The 17,815-nt window shown below is 50.1% G+C and overlaps 1 pseudogene across 1 annotated transcript; it reads left to right on the forward strand.

Annotated features, from left to right (window-relative positions):
* The first annotated feature begins 4,654 nt into the window (after positions 1–4,654).
* LOC100942214 lies at positions 4,655–5,160 on the forward strand (annotated as a pseudogene). Its single transcript, XR_001161538.1, has one exon. The product of XR_001161538.1 is annotated as a 40S ribosomal protein S18 pseudogene (transcript).
* The last annotated feature ends 12,655 nt before the right edge of the window (positions 5,161–17,815 follow it).

Below are 17,815 nucleotides of genomic sequence, written 5' to 3' on the forward strand. Positions count from 1 at the left end.
TCTATTGCTTTACCCATCCATTGAGCTTTTATGTGAATGACTATCTTTTTCATTTCCAGAAAGTTCTATCTTGTTCTTTTTGCTCATTTTCCTATGCTCTTTCAAAATATCTTATTTTTTATGGTTTCTATTCCTTTATTCTTTTTAATCATTTTAAGCATAATTACTTTAAAGTCTCTTTTGAATTGTTACATGGCTTTATGTTATTGGAATACTAAACTGCTTTGATATGTTTGCTGGCTTTCCATAACGGCATATCATTTCCTCATGTGGTTTGTAATATTTTTGTTGTTAAGGCAACATCAAAGGGGATTACATTTGGCTGTGAGAATGCTGTTGCTCTGGGCACATTCCTCCACAATAGTTTTGCATTTCTTTCTCTTGATACCCTATGAGTTTTACTGGTCTGGGACATATTTTTACACTGATTTCTCAGCTTGAGAATTCCAGCAGCAGAAATTCAGACACTATAGCCACATATGGCTAAGGCCAGGAACTTCTATTTCTCACAAAATACCTGTTACCTCTCAGAGCCCTGGTAGAAACAAGGCCCTAACCTGCGAGTGATATTTTCCTAGTTCTGGCTCCTACAGAAGTGTGTCCTTTATAGGGTCATAGTTTTTGCAGAGGCCTCAATTTTAACTGTCTGCCTCTTATAGACTAGAGATCATGTCACCTGCCCCATGGCAGCATCTAAACTGTAGTCCCCAGCACCCAGGGCCACATCCAATCTGATACCCCTGGAGCTGTCACCACTCCTCCAGCTAGAGGGGCTCACCACTCAGACTTTAAGTTCCATGTCTACCTACTGGCAGCTTTTTCATTGCATTCTAGTTCATGAGTTTCTGCAAATAGGTCAAGTACTTCTTGAAAAGCCTAATTCACCTGTTTCTCCTGTAGTGCCTAGCATAGTGCTCTGTCATAAGCTTCCTATTTCCCCACTCAAACACTTGGCATCCTTAGATGCACACACAACTCCTTCATACATGCAGAACTCTCAGCGAGGGCATGAGAAGTTGTGGGGGTGCGAGGAGGGCGAGAGGAGAGGAAGGATGGCTCACACCAGAGCGGAACTTCCCTGCTCTCTTTCAAGTTACCTTTTCATTCCTAGGAGGGAGTGTAGGTCACAAGGAGAGATTTGGACCACAGTGGACCTCCTAATCTGATCTCAGGCACATCTGAGTTAGGTGAACCTGGAAGTCCCTTTACCTTCCTTGGTCATCAGATTCTGCATCTGTAAAATGGAAAGTGTCCAGGATCCTCCCCCAGGCTCAACAGTGTTTGGAGCTGCAAGTTGGGAACACAAGTCACCACAGGAGCTTCCAGCTCTCCCCTGCCCCTCCTTGCCCTCTCCCTCCCAGTCAGCCTCCTCCTCTCCACTCCCTGCAGCTCTCCCACGTCTGTTCCTGCTGAGGCCTTGGTTCTGTCTGTGTCTGGGGGTAAAAGGGGCTTCAGTAGTAGTTAGTGCCCCCTCCAGCTCTCCCACGTCTGTCCCTGCTGAGACCTTGGCTATGTCTGTGTCTAGGGGGACAGGGGGCTGCAGTAGCAGTTAGTGCCCCCTCCAATGGTGGGGTGATGAGCCTCTCGTTGGTCAGAAGGGAAAGCAGATGACATAGCGCCCAGATGCACAGAAGCCCCATCTACCTCCAACTTGGGGACTTTCCTGAACCTTCACTGGAGACCCTGCATCTTAAGGAGCCTCTTGAGCCAGTTCAGAAACAATGAATCGAAACCAGCTGGAAGCTGCCCTCTGACCCAGCTAATGACTTGTTTATTGTCACAGCAGCAGTGCGTCATATAAGGGAATTTCAAAGTGTCACTAATTGGCAGAGGGCCAGTAAATAGCACCATATAAATCTGAAGGTACAGCCACAAGGGCGGAGGATTGTGGGTACAAGTGAGGCAAAAAGAAGAGGGGGCTGCAGGTGTAGCTGTGTGGGCAGAGAGCACACCCTTCAGCTGCTGCGTCTGTCATGGAGACTGGAGTGTTTCTCCTGTGATTAGGGAACATAGGCAGAGCCCAGGAATGCCCTCTTCCCACCCTGGTGACACTGGACTGCACACCTCCAACCCAAGATGCCTCACCTCCTGCTGTACTGTGGGAGAAGCCACTGATGGTGTTGTATTACAAGGGGTGTCCTCTTTGTTCCTCTTTCCTCGGAGCAAGGAAAGAGCTCGGGATCCCATTTGAGTAGGATTGATGGGTTCTGTAGACATAAAGTCCCTTATATGCATTGCACAGAAATGTTCTGCTTACAGAAGAGTCTCTTCTGTGAGACCCTTAATCCTGTGGTCTGCTTAGGGGCAGAGCTGAAGGGAACAGAAGGAATGACTACTACATAGAAGGAGCCCTGTGTACTCAACACAGCCTATGAGCTCCTGCTGGGAGCAGGACCACATGACAGGCAGTAGTGAAGGACCAGTGATAGAAATGGTCCTCCCATACGTACAGTCTTGTTCCCTGCCCCTCGCCATCTATAGTTTCCAACTAACAAGACAGTTCAGAGAAGAGGAAAGCAAGTAGAGAGAGGAGGAAAAGCACAAGTGGGAAATGAAAGAGGGAAGAAGTGGGGCTGTGGGTTCAGCGTTTCAAGTGGCACCAACCGGCTCAGAAATGGGCTCTCTCCAGCCCAGACCACCCCTCCCCCACACCTGCAGCAACTCTCCCCTAGCTTGGCAGGCTGGGGTAGGCCCAGAAGCCTTTGCCTTGAGGCTCTGCCAGCTCTGCAGCTCTGTGGGGAGAGAGCCAAAGGCAGACTGCGTGTGGTGATGACTCTGTGTCCTCAGGTCAGGCCCTGCCTACTGTGGGCTAAGCTAACGTGACATCAGGGAGCCAGGTGCAGGACAATAAGAAGCAAAGCTCTGGGAGCAAACCTGACAGGAAGTCCAAGCACACCTAGGCTCTCAAAATGAAAGCAAGCACTGCCCAAATTTAGGGGGCCCCCATCAGGCTGACAGTGCAGTGGGGAACAAGCACAGCTAAACCCATCACTCATAATTGGGTTCATAACTGCAATCCTCATTTTATGGATGGAAAGCTGGGCTTGAAGGATCAGGACAAGTCAGGGCTGGTCTGGGAAGTTCTGAGGCCCCAAAGCTACTTACCCATCACTTGTACACTCACAGGCATTGACAGGCCCTGGGCTAGAAACTCTAGAACTCACAGTATCTGGGAGCTGTGGTCTGTGTCCTCCAGGGAAAATGGCATCTGAAGGAATAAGGATAATGTAAAACATGATGGTGAAAAGAATCAGAACAGAAGAATGAGCAAAAAGCATGTGAGAAGATGGTGGGTGAATTCTGACCTGGTAGGAGCAGGGAAGGGTTCATGGAGTGGGGGGATCTGAGGTTAGCCTGGAAGAGAAGAGACTTAACAAGTCAGGTAGGTCTTCAGGGAAAGGCCACCCAGCCGAGGGGCCCAGCTGCAGTGGCCTCCAGAGTGTAGCTGCATTTTGCTGCCTGGCTCCCTGCACAGAGCTGCACTCCCCGCTCATAGGAGAAAAGCTGAGACAGCCATCTGGGGTGAAAGGTCCCAGTGGAGGAATTCCTCCAAACAGAGACACACCTGCCCTTTTCTCTTCCCCAGAATCCCTCTTAATTAGCCTTTTCCTAAAGCTGGTAGCCAAATACATTGAGGTCTCAAGTGTTAAGGAAGCCTGAGGAATTTTCTCTCTCAGTATGTCTACTTTGTTATTTTTATAACATTTAAATTTTAGATTTTATTAATTTTTTAAATTGGCTTTATATGATGTAGACATAGACCAAAAGAGTCAAAAGGACGAATAAGGGAGAGTCGATTCCTCCCACCTTGCAGCTGGCCACTCACCACCTCTTCCTGTTCTCAATATTCTCAACAGCACCAGGGCCTTGGGTGCCCTTTCCAAGACTTTCGACCTGCATGTTTTCTGAAAAAAAAGAAATATCTTAATCTGCTGGGACAAATTTTCTAAGCTGTTTTGGAACTTCCCTGCATGGAGGAAAGAGAGAAAAGCACATAATTCCTGGTCTATGTCTCCCTGGTCCAAAATCCTCCTTAAGACTCTTCCTAAAAATGCACAAAGCTTGTCCTCAGGATGATAAGAGCTAATATGGTGTGTTAGATGAACCCTGCCCCCTTGTCATGCTCACAGTGACGTAGGTCAGTATCACTATGCTCATCGTCCCCATTTCCCAGATGTGCAAACCAAGGCTCAGAGAAGTTTAGAAACTGCCCTGTTACCCAGCTAGTAGGCAGCAGCATTGGGATTTGAACCCAGACCTGACTAAACATCTTTGACTCTTAGGCACTATTCAACTGTTTCTAGAAAGAAGAAGCACAGTTTGATGGAAGTATTTCAGATTGCATGTGAAAACCCCACATTGTGCCCCAGAAGTGCATTAATGTACATAGTTACCATTCAATAAAAAAAAAAAAAAAAGAAGAAGAAGAAGCAGAAAGCACTTTGGGTTAAGCTCAGTGCAAGAGGGGGCCACAAACAGCAGGGCCTGAAACCCAGTCTCCCATGCAGAGGTCCAGGGAGAAAGCCACCCGCGAGGGACATCCAGAGTGCTCATGAGATCACTCTTGCCTAGCTTGGGGTTTGCCTCGCATGGGAGGGAGGGAGACCCGCAGCAGGAAACAAAACTGCTGCACAGAAAAATACCTATGGGGGCTCTCTTCCACAGGAGGTTTACACGCCGCCGCTGGGTTGGCCCGCCGCCATGTCTCTAGTGATCCCTGAGAAGTTCCAGCACATTTTGCGAGTACTCAACACCAACATTGATGGGTGGTGGAAAATAGCCTTTGCCATCACCGCTATTAAGGGTGTGGGTCGAAGATATGCTCATGCAGTGTTGAGGAAAGCAGACATTGACCTCACCAAGAGGGCAAGAGAACTCACAGAGGATGAGGTGGAACGTGTGATCACCATTATGCAGAATCTGCACCAGTATTAGATTTCAGACTGGTTTTTAGACAGACAGAAGGACATAAAGGATGGATAATACAGCCAGGTCCTAGCCAATGGCCTGGACAACAAGCTCTGGGAAGACTTGGAGCAGCTGAAGAAGATTCAGGCCCATAGAGGGCTGCGCCACTTCTGGGGCCTTCGTGTCTGAGGCTAGCACACCAAGACAACTGGCTGCCATGGCCATACCGTGGGTGTATCCAAGAAGAAATAAATCTGTAGGCCTTGTCTGTTAATGAAATGTTTATATACCTACGGAAAAAAAAAGAAAAATACCTCTGGGCAACCTGAGGTGATAGTCTCAAGTGGGCAAGTGCCACAGGGAAAGGTATCTCTGCAAAGAAAATGCGTGCTGGCTTTCCAGGAGGAGGTCCTGAAAGACTAACTGGTCCTGGATCACAGCCATCAGTAGCTACCTCCATATGGGCCCTGCAGAATCCTCCACACCAACAGCCACTTTGCCATAATGGTATCAGGGAGCAGTGCCCTGGTCACTGTGAGGCCCCAGGGCTATGTTTTCCAACAGCCCTGAAGGCCTCTGTGTGGACCAGCTCCTAGGAGGAGCTTGGCCATCATGCCAGACAGTGATGATTGTGCTAATAAGGAAAGAGGTGGTAGCCAGGGCCCTGCCTCAGCCCCAACCTCCAGTTAATGAGACTTCACAGGGAGAAAGTGCCTCTTGGGAGGGTGGGGTGGGGCTGCAGGGGCTGCAGCACAGCTGGAGGCCAGCAGTTGCTGAGGCTGTTTATTAGGAGACAAAGAAGGAACTTTGCTCCCTGCACTAAGGTCAAACCCAAGGTATCCCCAGGAAGTAAGCAGGGGAATTTATGAAGTGAGGAGGCAGCCGGTTTGACAGCTGTCTGCCCCTATCCCAACACCCATGGCCTCAATCCCTCTACTTAAGTCCTAGAAAGCTTTCACCTTGGTAGAGCAAGTCCCCAGAACTCCAGGCCACTGAAGGGGCTTCTGGGAGATGATGCACACATGGCCATCACACAGGTCCTAAGACTGACTAGGGAGAAGGAGACAGCAGCAGCTCCTTCCTGGGATGGCACTTCCCAGCTTCCCTCCAGCTCAGACACCTTCAAATCCCACCCAGGCTGGGATATCCTCTGGGCATCCCAGTGGACAGCCTCTTATAGTGATAGTGGCAGTCTCTGCCTCTGAGGACGGTTGGGTTCCAGTTTTGAATGAGCAAAACTGCCCCCCACACCATGCCCACCCCCAAATTCATAGATGTCTAAGAAGGAACAGGTCTAGGGCTTGCAAAGATAGAATGGACTTCTGGAGATGCTGAGCAGCAGGGAATTTGAGCTCTGTATTTTGGGACACTGGAGAAACAGGTGGGAGGAGAGATACTATTTACATTTCCATTATTTACAGAATGGAAATTCAGACACTTCAGTCACACACATGGCCAGGTTTCCATGAAATTTAGCTTCCTAAATTTTTACTAACAGTAAGGGTGTGTGTGTGAGTTTGTGTGGTGTCTAGTACAAATGTGTGAGGATATGAATGTGTGTGTGCATAGTGTCTAGTAAGAACGTGAGTGTGAGGATGTGTACAGTACCGTGTATGTGTCTGTCCGGCTGGTGTCTAGTGTGAGTGTGAGTCTGTGTGGGGGTGGTGTTCACACTGCTAGTGCAAGTGGGGACAGAGGGTAGAGGATGGTGATGAGAGGGCAGTGTCTGCTTTGCTTCGCCACCTCCAGACCCCACCCCTGCCTAACCCAGGCACACAAAACACAGAAAGTTAGGCCTTAGGGACACAAAACACAGAAAGTTAGGCCTAGGAAGACAAGATAGCCCTCTCTGGCAGCATCCCCCAGACTGTATCTTCTCCATCTGATCTTCCTCTGCCCAGCTTCTAGGCTGGGAAATGCCCTCACACCCGCCTCCCAGCACAGGCCCCTCCTAAGCTGGCAGGAGCCCCCGTGCCCCCAGCCTGACCTTGCAGTGCAGAGCCTGGCCCCCAGCTCCCAGCAGGGCCAGCGGGCCAGGACCCATCCATCAGCTGCCACAGCCTCCTGCTCCTATCCCAGGAGGCCTGAAATGTCAACCCACAGGAGGGACCCCCAGGGTCTATCTGCCGCCAGTCCCCTCGGCTGCCCCTTGGTGTGACAGCCACTGGGCAGAAGAAAGTGATGATTTCTTCCCCTTCCACCTGGCAACCTCCTGGGATCTGCTGAGAGCAAAGCTTCAGGTCAAAGATAAAAAATGCCTATAGACTGAGACACAAGAAAGGGTCAATTTGCATGTTATTTACATAACCGTTGCTGCTAAATGGAACAGGCCCTGTCTTGCTGCAGCAGCCTCAGTGGCCCTGGGTTCCAGCCTGGTGGAGGGTGGGGTCTACTGTAGACCGACGTGTAGTGGTCTGGTCCACGCCAGCCCAGCTGCAGCTCGTGGTGGGCAGCACTGAGGGCACCTGGCCCGAGTACTGGGCCTGCCACCATGTTGTGTGTGCAGAGGCCTCTGCTGCTCCTGCAGAGGCTGTGTGCGGGCCCAGCAGGGTTGGAGGAGGGCACCTGGCAGGTGCAGAGCATGCGAGGGAGAGGCATCCAGCAGTAACAGCTCACACACAATTTTTCTCCCCACCACGTGTTTTCCTCCAAGCCTGTGGGCCCCAGGTCAGAAGCTTCCAGCATGAGAACAAGCTTTAGTTTATACACAAACAGCTCCCTTTTCCTACTACTGTTCACTGTGCAGGGAACTGGCCCAGCAGCCTTCCACCTTCTCACAGGCAGCCCTTGAACACCTCCCCAGCTTCCCTGTCCCTCAGGACTTCAGGTTCTACTCTCTCCAACTGCCCCATCTCTTCCGGTTATAAATACACAGAGGGATAAAGAGTTTAAAAGCAGAAGCTGGTGCTTCAACTTTGGATTCAGGTAGGTCATTCACCAGGGAAAGGGCCCACAGTAATGTCCTCTGTGCCTCAGTGCACTGTCATCCCCCGTGAGGGCACGTCTAGGAATTGTACTTGTCTCTCCCCTCCACACCTGACAAGGCCACCACCAAAGCCCTGCTCCTAAGGAGCCTCTCCCAGGGTGGCCAGGCTGGAAAGGACAGATCCCTGCCCAGAGGTGACTAGGGAAGAGCCACAGGAGGCAGGAGCGTGTGAGGAAGGATCCCAGGACAGAAGCTGTATCCTGACCATAGGGAGAAGGACTCGTACACACCTGCTCTGGGGCTGCCGTAGAACAGGCAAGCTTGGCTGTGTTATGTGCTGCTCTAAGAAGGGTTGGCACAGCCTGTCAGACATCAGAAGCCAGCACGGAGGAGGGAGGTACCCTCTGTCCATCGTGGGGCTAAGTTTGCCTTTGCTGACCTATAGGATCAGAGTGGGGGCCCTACCTCTCCCAGGCCCTCCCATGACCTCGGACTGTGAGGCCCCTCTCAAGGCAATGGGCTAGGGGCCCAGAAGGACAGGCAGTGTCCCCTCAGGGATGCACACTGGTGGTGAGCACTGGGACCCGCGACACAGACACGTGATTCTCCAACCAAGGGAAGAAGTCGCCCAACCTCTCTATGCTCTAGTCTCTTTTGTCCTCCGAATAAAGAATCTTCTTCCCAGGCTCTTGCCAGGTTGAAACGTGTTGACCTGTGTAAAGCACTTAGAATCAGCCTGGTACATAGTAGGTGCTCAGTAATGATAGCTGTTAGAGCTTAACCAAAGCTGATGGAAGGCATGGCAGGGTGGCTAGGGTAGGGGAATTGAGGCTGGAGATGGCCACCAGCTCTGCTGCTGCTGTCCCCATGGCCCAGCGACAGCCCAGAGTACACTTTGATCACCCCTGCCTCTCAGGCTGTCTTCTCAATCTCACTCTTTTTCTCTAAAAAAAAAGCCAGAGGAATCAAATTTACTCATCTCCACTGGGGACCTCACCACCTTGGTTCTGGTCCCCAGCTCCTGAGGAAAAATCATGAGCTTTGGGGACAAACAAACTTGGGTTGAAACCCCAGTTCTGGGTGGCCTTGCACAGTTACTCATGTGACTGGATTGTCTTCCACTGTGAAATCACCTACTGTGCCAGCAGGCCTTTGGGCAATGGGGTGCCCTTCCCTGCAACTGTCATGCAGGACAAGTTGCCCAGCTCCACTCAGACTACCCAGATAAAAAGTATCATGCCCATGGTGCCTTGGGACAAGGGTACCTGAGAGACAGCAAGACTGTCACCTTTTTCACTCTGGGGGAAATGTGGAGCCCAATCAGTTCCCCACTCATAGGCAGATGGAGAAATCACAGCTCTGAGAGGAGGAGGGTGCTGGTGAAGGTGCTAGTGCAGAGTGGCTCATGGGAATGGCATCTGTGCCTTCCAGGGACAAAGAGATTGATGGCACTTTTCAGGCCTCAACAAAGCAGGTGCCCACATGGGCAGCTTAGCCCCCTGGTGCAGGTGGGCTCAGCAGACACAGCATGTCCTGCAAGCCAGCATGTCTCTCCCACACCCAGAGGCTTTCCACAGAGGCACTCGTGACCCAGCCCCCATGGCCCACCGTGCACACATACAAACCTGCACTACATGCATGCCTCATGATGGGCATGCTGCAGGCCCTCCCCAGTGTCTGAGGCCCAGGCCGGGGCTCAGGGTACAGAATGCCCAAAGGACTCTAGCTGGGATGCCCCAGCCCACCTGCCCTGGCCCTAAACCCTGGACAGATCTGCGGAGAAAGTGGCCAGAGGGAGGGGCAGTTTGAGGGACAAAACAATCTTCCAACTCATTATCCTCCCTCCATCTCTGCTCTCAGCACGATTAAAGGTGTCTAATCCAGAAGGAAAGGCAAACACAGCTCTCCTCTTGTCTCCCTACTTCCTCTCATCAGGGCCCTGGGCGATTGTCCCAAAGGGCAACATTCTCACAATAGCTTGAGATCCTCAGGGCAGTCCAAGAGGTGAAGACATACCCAGGGAGCAGCAGGCAGGCAGGAAGAGCACTGGCCCCCTCTGGATCAGCCTGAGAAAGTAAATCTTCAAAGACAGACCACATCACAGCCACCCTAGTGGCCAATTCTGGTCCCATCAGGTCAGAGTCCCCAGGGTCAACATACTCTCCCAGGATTTGCTGTGTTTAAATGAGAACACTACTGTCCAGCTCTGCCACCAGCCCAGACCCCTCCCGCCTTGATGTGAACTGCTATTAGTAACAATCACTCCTTTTCCTGCAGTTGCTTATCTGGATCAGCCTCAAAAGCAAAAGTGTTCTCCGATTCCTATGGAAAAACTGAGACCCAGAGAGAGGAAAACCTGGTCTAAGGTCATCCTTTAAGTTGGAGCCCAAGCATGACCAGACTACAGGGCTCTGGTGCCCTACAGGAGGTCACTGCCCAATTAGCTCCAGTCCTGGCTGGGACGGCATGTCTGAGCCCTAGCCCCAACCCTGCACAGAACCTTGCCATAACGCAAGGGAAATAAAGTCAATCCCTCTGAGTTGTTCAAGGGATCAGTCTGCTCCATCAGAAACTTTCTCTTGCAAATCTTGAGGACCTTTAAAGATCCAAACACAGAATTCAAGAAGTAAGAAGTAACACCCGAAGCAAGGTGGTTTTCAGAGCACAGGGAGGAGATGGGAGTCAGTTTGCTGGCCCCTTCCTGCCCCCTCCTTCCCTTGGCTCCATCTTAAGAAATCAAGTTATATGCCAGGCTGGGGTGGAGTGGGGGAGCCCAGCTGGCCCTCCTAATTAAACACCCTAAAGCTCTCTTGACAGATGTGCCTGACAGCGTGGAGTGACTCCTTCAGCCCAGAACAGGCTGCACCTGGAGGGCTCTGCTAGTGACCTCTAGACACAGGACAAGGTTGACTGGGAAAAGAAGATGTGAGAGGAGGGGCCAGAGCCCCACATGAAGGGTGGAAGAGGAACAGACCCCTACACAGCTGGCTGGAGCTGGTGGGGCTAAGCACCAGGGATGGGGCCAGAGGAGGGATGGGCCTCCAGTCAGGAAAGGTAGTATAGGTGACTGGGCTAGACTTCTGGTTGTCCTTCTCTCAGGACCCCCACTGGTGGGACTGAGGGCTGTCTGGGACCTTTCCAAAACCTAGTCTATTAGGCTGTCCCTAAAATGCTAGGTCAGCATTTCTGGACCTAGCAACATCAAGTTTCAGAAAGAGGGCTGCAGTTCAACCCAAAGATGCTGGTTTATAGTAACCCAAGCAGGCCTCAGACCTCGGGCCAGCAGGGTACAGGCTGCCCTAGCAGAGCCAAAAGTCAGCATGTGAAGTCTGTTGGGAGAGAGGGAGAACAGTTTGGGAGATGTTCCTCATGGCAGGAAGCCCAGGAGGCAAGAGCTGAGCCAGAAGCTTCCCAAGGAGTCTGGCTTCGGGATTTATGAGTCTCTTGTTCCCATTAAAAAAGACTCTAGGCCTCAAGTACTCTGGAGGGGATCATTGTATGGAGCCAAGATACAAGGTGGGAGAGAAGCTGGCTTCCTCAAGAGTCACTGTCCTTCCCTCACCAATGCTGGACTTAGGGCTTCCCTACCCCCTTGCTGTGGGCCAAGGCTTGGAACTCCTCTTCCTTTTTTTTTTTTAAAGATAGTTTCACTCCAATACCCTGGGTAGAGTGCTGTGGCGTCACAGCTCACAGCAACCTCAAACTCTTGAGCTTGAGTAATCCCCTTGCCTCAGCCTCCCCAGTAGCTAGAACTACAGATGCCCTTCATAACGTCCAGCTAGTTTTAGAGATGGGGTCTAACTCTTACTCAGGCTGGTCTCAAACTCTTGAACTTAAGCAGTCCATCCTCCTCGGCCTCTCAGAGATTTGGGATTATAGGGGTGAGCCACCATGCCCTGCCTAAATCTTTGGTTTAGATCCCCAAATATAAATCATGATTTTGGCATCAGATTGGCAGACAGAAGGGGACATGGAACTCTGCGTGGTGTCCATCACAGGCCATGTATAGGTGGGCAGTGGCTGCTGCTTCTGATTTTATCTGTTTGTTGAAGTCTCTTAGCTATGGATCCTGCGTAGGGACAATCCTAGGATGACTGGGACCACAAGAAAAGATGAGAGAAGCCTCGAGATCCATCCAACAGTAAGGGAGCTGTGTTAGTGGAAGCTATAGACTGAAGCAGGAAGAGCACTGCTGGGACATTTATGGGAGCAGAGAAAGGAGCAAGGCGGAGGGAAATGGTGACAGGGAAGGTGAGGGTTAGTGGGTTCCCAGCATGGTCCTAAGGTAAAAATCCACCAGGACGCCAGATCTGTTGCTGGAGGTTGTTTTCAATGAAATAAAAATGCCTAGAGATGTTTGAAGTTCACCTTATAGTCCAGCAGTTCTTGTGGGTTCTCAACCTGTGGGTTGCGACCTCTTTGTAACAATGAAAATACATCCTGCATATCAGCTACTTACATTATGATTCACAACAGTAGCAAAATTATAGTTATAAAGTAGCAATGAAAATAATTTTATGGTTGGGGGTCACCACAACATGAGGAACTGTATTAAAGGGTCCTGGTATTAGGAGGCATTAAGAAGGCTGAGAACCACTGTTACAGTCAATAGTCATTACCAGCTACAAGATATTTACAGGAATCTTTTCCCCCTGGACAGAGATAGCTGGAGAGAGAGGTGTGTGGCTCTCCAAACTCCACTTGCATGCCGTTCTGTCTGCCCGGACGCTCTCCTTTCCCTGACGTGCTGCTTTCTGCTTCCTACTCCCCATCCACTAAATCAGGAGGCCCTTCTCTGTGCTCATGGGGCCGGGGACACAAACATGCAGTGAAGATTTGTTGTTTTGTTGTTGTCATTCTTCACACAAGTCCACATGGGTCACATAGGTTGGGGGTCACGTGCTCTTCCATCATACTCTCCTGGCTGTGAGACCTTGACCAGCAGGAACCATTCATGAAGTGCCTTTGTATCCTTACAACCTGGGGTATGGGATGATTCAGAGTCTGGTATATGCTAAGTGATCACTCATGTTGAACAAATACATAAATGAATGCCTGTGCACTTTTGGGATGTATTCTGAGCCAAACACGTGTCTGCCAGCAGAGGAGGTCACATTGCCTTGGACATGTGTTCATCACCCCTCGCCGGACATGTGTTCATCACCCCTCGCCCACTGGCTCAGGCACTTGGCCAACAGCCCGTGGCCACTCTCCTAGGAAGGAGGAGAATCATTCTGCCTTTCTCCAAGGAGGCCAACGTCAACAGCAACGGGGAGATGGAAAACACACAACACCAATGAAAGTGGCTCCTTCTCCAGCTGAGGGTCCACATGTTTTAAATCTGTTAATGAGACCTGACTAAGTGTAATCAGAAAGTGTCTAAAATTAGCTATTTTAATTTGAGCAAGAGGGAAAGGGATTGACTCAGAAGGGAGCATTTTCTAGCGGAAACAGCAAGATCCTGGAGGCCTCCAGAAAAAATCTGAGAGGATGCCCAGGATGGACCCACAGTCCTTGTGGCTCAGCATCTGGTCATCAATTAAAGTGACCCATTGGCCATTTGTCCAGAAGCCACTGTGTTTGGAGTGAGAGAACAGAGGCCGTGGGGTACCACCTGGAAAGCATTAGCTGGAGCTGGATTGTGAGAAGCCTCTCTCCTCCCCAACTTGCTACTTTCTAACCTCGTCATTATGGTTCTCATTTCCCATTACTAAAAGCTAAGCAGATAGCAGATGCTTCACTGCCTTTGTCCAACTTTTTCTGACTATGCCAGCCCCTGGGGGTCACTATATCCTCTGACCTTCTAATAGAAACTTACTGTCTTTACCGTCCAGCTATTAGTCCTCCACACTTTACTGGGCACCTCTTGTAAACCAGATACTGAGGTAGCAATCAGGGCTTCACACAAGGAGAACAAAGACAGCTCTACCTCTGGGAGCTTGGCCAGGACACAAACCATGTGATGTCATGCCGCGCTCTTGGGGGCTCAGGCAGAGGAACATCAAGGCACTTTTTTGTTTGGTTTGTTTGTTTTTTGCAGTTTTTGGCCAGGGGTGGGTTTGAACCCGACACCTCCGGCATATGGGGCCAGCGCCCTACTCCTTTGAGCCACAGGCGCCTCCCAATCAAGGCAGATTTTATTGGACACTTAGTACCTATATTGATATGTTGCCTTATGTTACTACTTTTCTTCATTTCCTTATGCCTATATGTAATCAACTTGCAGCGGAAGAATGGGTCTTCTAATTCTTTATGTAGCAACCTTCAGAGGCCTTTCACATAGCAGGATCCCTGCAAAGCTCTTCCTTGGTGACCTCCTGGGAATGTGGGGGTCTTCCATCACAGCACACAGAGACTGCTTCCACTCTTTCCGAGAATCTACAAAACTAAGCTGAAACTGTAGAGGAAAATAATTAGGATGTGGATTCCTGCACCAAGCGAGGTAAACCCAGTGAAGCTGTAGAATTTTCTTCTTTAAAATGCTTCAAACACAAGGAGGTTTCTACATGTCCAGGACAAGGTAGATGAAGTACTCCCCAAGGACAAGGCTGGATGAGATGAACTCCCAAGAGCCTGAGGGCACCAAGGGCTCTCTTATGTTCTGAGGCCCCCAAGACCAGTTAGAGGGAAGTACCCAGGAGAAGATTCGAACCTTCACTCGGCTTCCCCAGCTCTTCCCAGTGGGTGTGGGCACTCTGGCCAGCCTCGTCCCCGTCATCCTCCCCGACACACCCAGCCGCTGCCACTCAGAACTTCCGACTGTTTCCCAGACTCGACAGCCCATTCAGCACCTGGCACATGCCCAGGACACCTCCCTTGTTCATCTAGAGAGCTTCTGCTTCTGCTTTAATTATCAGCTCAACAACACCTCCTCAGAGGGACATTCCCTGACACCCCACAGAGTTGTATTTATATCTATATCGTGACACTTACCATGGGCTGGAAACATGTTAATTAGGACATTATGGCTACCAGGATAAAAGTGATCTGGATTTCAAAGCCCAGAAAGTCTTGAGCATACACCTGAGCTCACATATTCACACAGAATCTTGGGCTCCAAACAGGAGTGTCAACACAGTTTTCATGGGTCTCTCCCCAAAACTGTAGTCCCTGCATCCCTCCTCTGGGGTCTCCACTAAGGTCCCTGCATCCCTCCTCTGGGTTCTCTACAAGGTCCTTGCTATTTCCTCTTTCATTCTCAGAATTTCCCCTTTCCCTCCCAACTACACAATCAGTCATGCCAAATCCTATAAACCAAAGTTCTTTCCTTTGCTTCAACTGCAACCCCCACAGTCTCAGTAGTCGTCAACCCTGCACCCAGATCATAGTCCCCTCGAGAGGTCTGAAAACTCTGAGTGGTTTCCCTCCACTCAGGTTAGAGACCACACTCATGCTTGGTGCCCAGGCCCTCGGTAATCTGCTTCACCTTTGGCCCATTTCTTGTCCTCTCCCACACAGACCATTCTGTCCCTTACGTGTACCATGCCCTTTCTTTCATGGGGCCTTCTCAGGTGTCATTTCCCCTGCCTGGAGGGTTCTTCTTTTTTTCTCCCAGCCCAGGAACTCCTCCCTCCTCCTAGAGTCAGTTAAATGCATGAATCTAGAGCAAGACAGCCTCTATTCAAATCTCAGCTATAGGACTATGCCTGCTGCTAGATGACCTTGAGCATGTTAACCACTAAGCCAGAGTTTCTTTATTAGAAAGTAACTATGTGGCTTGGTGCCTGTGGCTCAAGTGGCTAAGGCGCCAGCCACATACACCTAAGGTGGCGGGACTGAATCAAGCCCTGGCCCGTCAAAACAACAATGACAGCTGCAACCAAAAAATAGCCAGGCGTTGTGGCGGGCGCCTGTGGTCCCAGCTATTTGGGAGGCTGAGGCAGGAGACTCGCTTGAGCCCAGGAGTTGGAGGTTGCTGTGAGCAGTGATGCCATGGTACTCTACCCAGGGGGATAGCTTGAGGCTCCTGTCTCAAAAAAAAGAAAAAGAAAAAAGAAAGTGACTGTGGGCAGCAGAGTCACCCTCAGTGAACGGCACAATAATTTATTTGGCTGCATATCTCCCCCATTTTCTGATACTACTCACAGAGGAGGGCCACGAGCCCCTCCCCTGGCACCTGTTCCACTCTCCCCGCCTAGTGCTCAAGTTCATTGTGTTGAATGAGAACAAATATCCCCATCTGTGTCCCCTGCCTGGAACTTCCTCCAGTCTTCCAGTATTTGGGGTACTGAATCTATCTACAGCTTTCTTAAAACTGGGTAATTTACAGCTAGAGAATCGTGACTTCCTCTCCCTCTTCCCATAAAAAAGTAGAAAACAAGTTGGACATCAAAGGCTTCTTTAAAACCAACATTTTGATGACTTAAGAGTAAATGAATGAGAAACATACGGCTTAAATTTTCTTTATGACACACAAGGGCTCTTTCTGGACTCACTTTCCACTGCTGTCAAGCCCATGATGAGAGTGGAAGTGGCCCAATTCTCACATCATCTGCAGATGGCTCCCCACATTTGGAAAATTTTCACATGACAGAGGAAAGAATGTGCCAGCTCCTCGCATTAGCCCATTGGTCCTTCTGCCTCCTTTGGTATCTCCTCAGAGTTACTGGGAAACTCCACACCCAGTGGCCTGAGGCCTGGGACAGGGGCTCTGCCTTCCCGGAGCTAGCAGCAGCAAGGCAGAAACAGCACAGACCTATGACCAGAGGCCAAGGTTCCAGTCTGTGATTCCTGACCCAAAGAGCCACATGCTCCTGGAGCTTTGGGGTTTTCTCACTGTTAAATGAGAATCCTCGGCCTTGTTCTATCTTCAATGTCTGGCTCTGATTCCGAAAGCAGCACAAATCTAAGGTCACTGCCAGGACCCTGACAGCCTGTGAGTGTGTGAGTCAGGAGCCAGCTTATTTTGCTCACTTCTTACTAGAGGAATTGAGACACTTCGGGGGTGAAAAGAGCACTGGGGAGACCTGCCCCTTGCTTTGGATGCTGTGATGCTATAGGTCACTCAGGCACCCTCGTTTTCAATGTAGTGACAGCCCTCACTTCCCCAAAGCCCATTCTTGCTTTCAAAGTCTTTGATGAATGGCTGTGACTTGGGTGACATTTTTAAAACCTTTCCAATGCTGACTTGCTATGACAGACAAAAAAGATCTCAGAGTCACAGTGGGACCAAGCTAGGGGGGCTTGAGGGACAAAGCACCTGTCATCCCCCCAGAGCAGAAGGAAGGCCTGGCAGCAATGCCATGGGCAAGGCCATGCCCAGGAGGGTGCTGACCTGAGCACTTCAGGGCCTCCCTCTCCATTGGTACTTGTTTATGGTGAAAATCAGCTCACAGGGACATGAAGCAAAGCCCAAGCATGGAGGTAGGGGTGAGGAGATATGACATAAAATGAATGGCCAGAGGTAGGGAGGCCAACAGCTCACTATCTTTCTTAGAAAAGACATGGGAGTTGCCTCCTTCCTCCTGCTTCCACCTACTCTTTTCAAAATCTATCCATTGATTATCTATTAAGAGTCAATAACATATTGACTTATATGTTATTTCTCTACCTTTAGACCTGACATATATACACACACACATATAAATGTGTGTGAATGATGTATGTATATATCTGTAGAAAAGGAAGAGCCATTCAAATCAATTTTACACTTATTCTTTTTGTTTTGAAACAGAGTCTCACTATGTTACCCTTGGTAGAGTGCTGTGGTGTCATAGTTCACAGCAAGCTCCAACTCTTGGTCTTAAGTGATTCTCTTGCCTCAGCCTCCCAAGTAGCTGGGACTACAGGTGCCCCCCACAGTGCCCAGCTATTTTTTGTTGCAGTTGTCATTGTTGTTTAGCTGGCCCAGGCTGGGTTTGAACCCACCAGCCTCCATGCATGTGACCAGTGCCATAACCACTGTGCTATGGGTGCTGAGCCCAATTTTACACTTATTCTCTCAGCCCTGGCCATATTCTAACTCAGTCCAGGTTTCCTACA

This window comes from Otolemur garnettii, unplaced genomic scaffold (genome assembly GCF_000181295.1).
Source record: "Otolemur garnettii isolate 467f Iridium unplaced genomic scaffold, OtoGar3 scaffold00097, whole genome shotgun sequence".
NCBI classification, from domain to species: domain Eukaryota; kingdom Metazoa; phylum Chordata; class Mammalia; order Primates; family Galagidae; genus Otolemur; species Otolemur garnettii.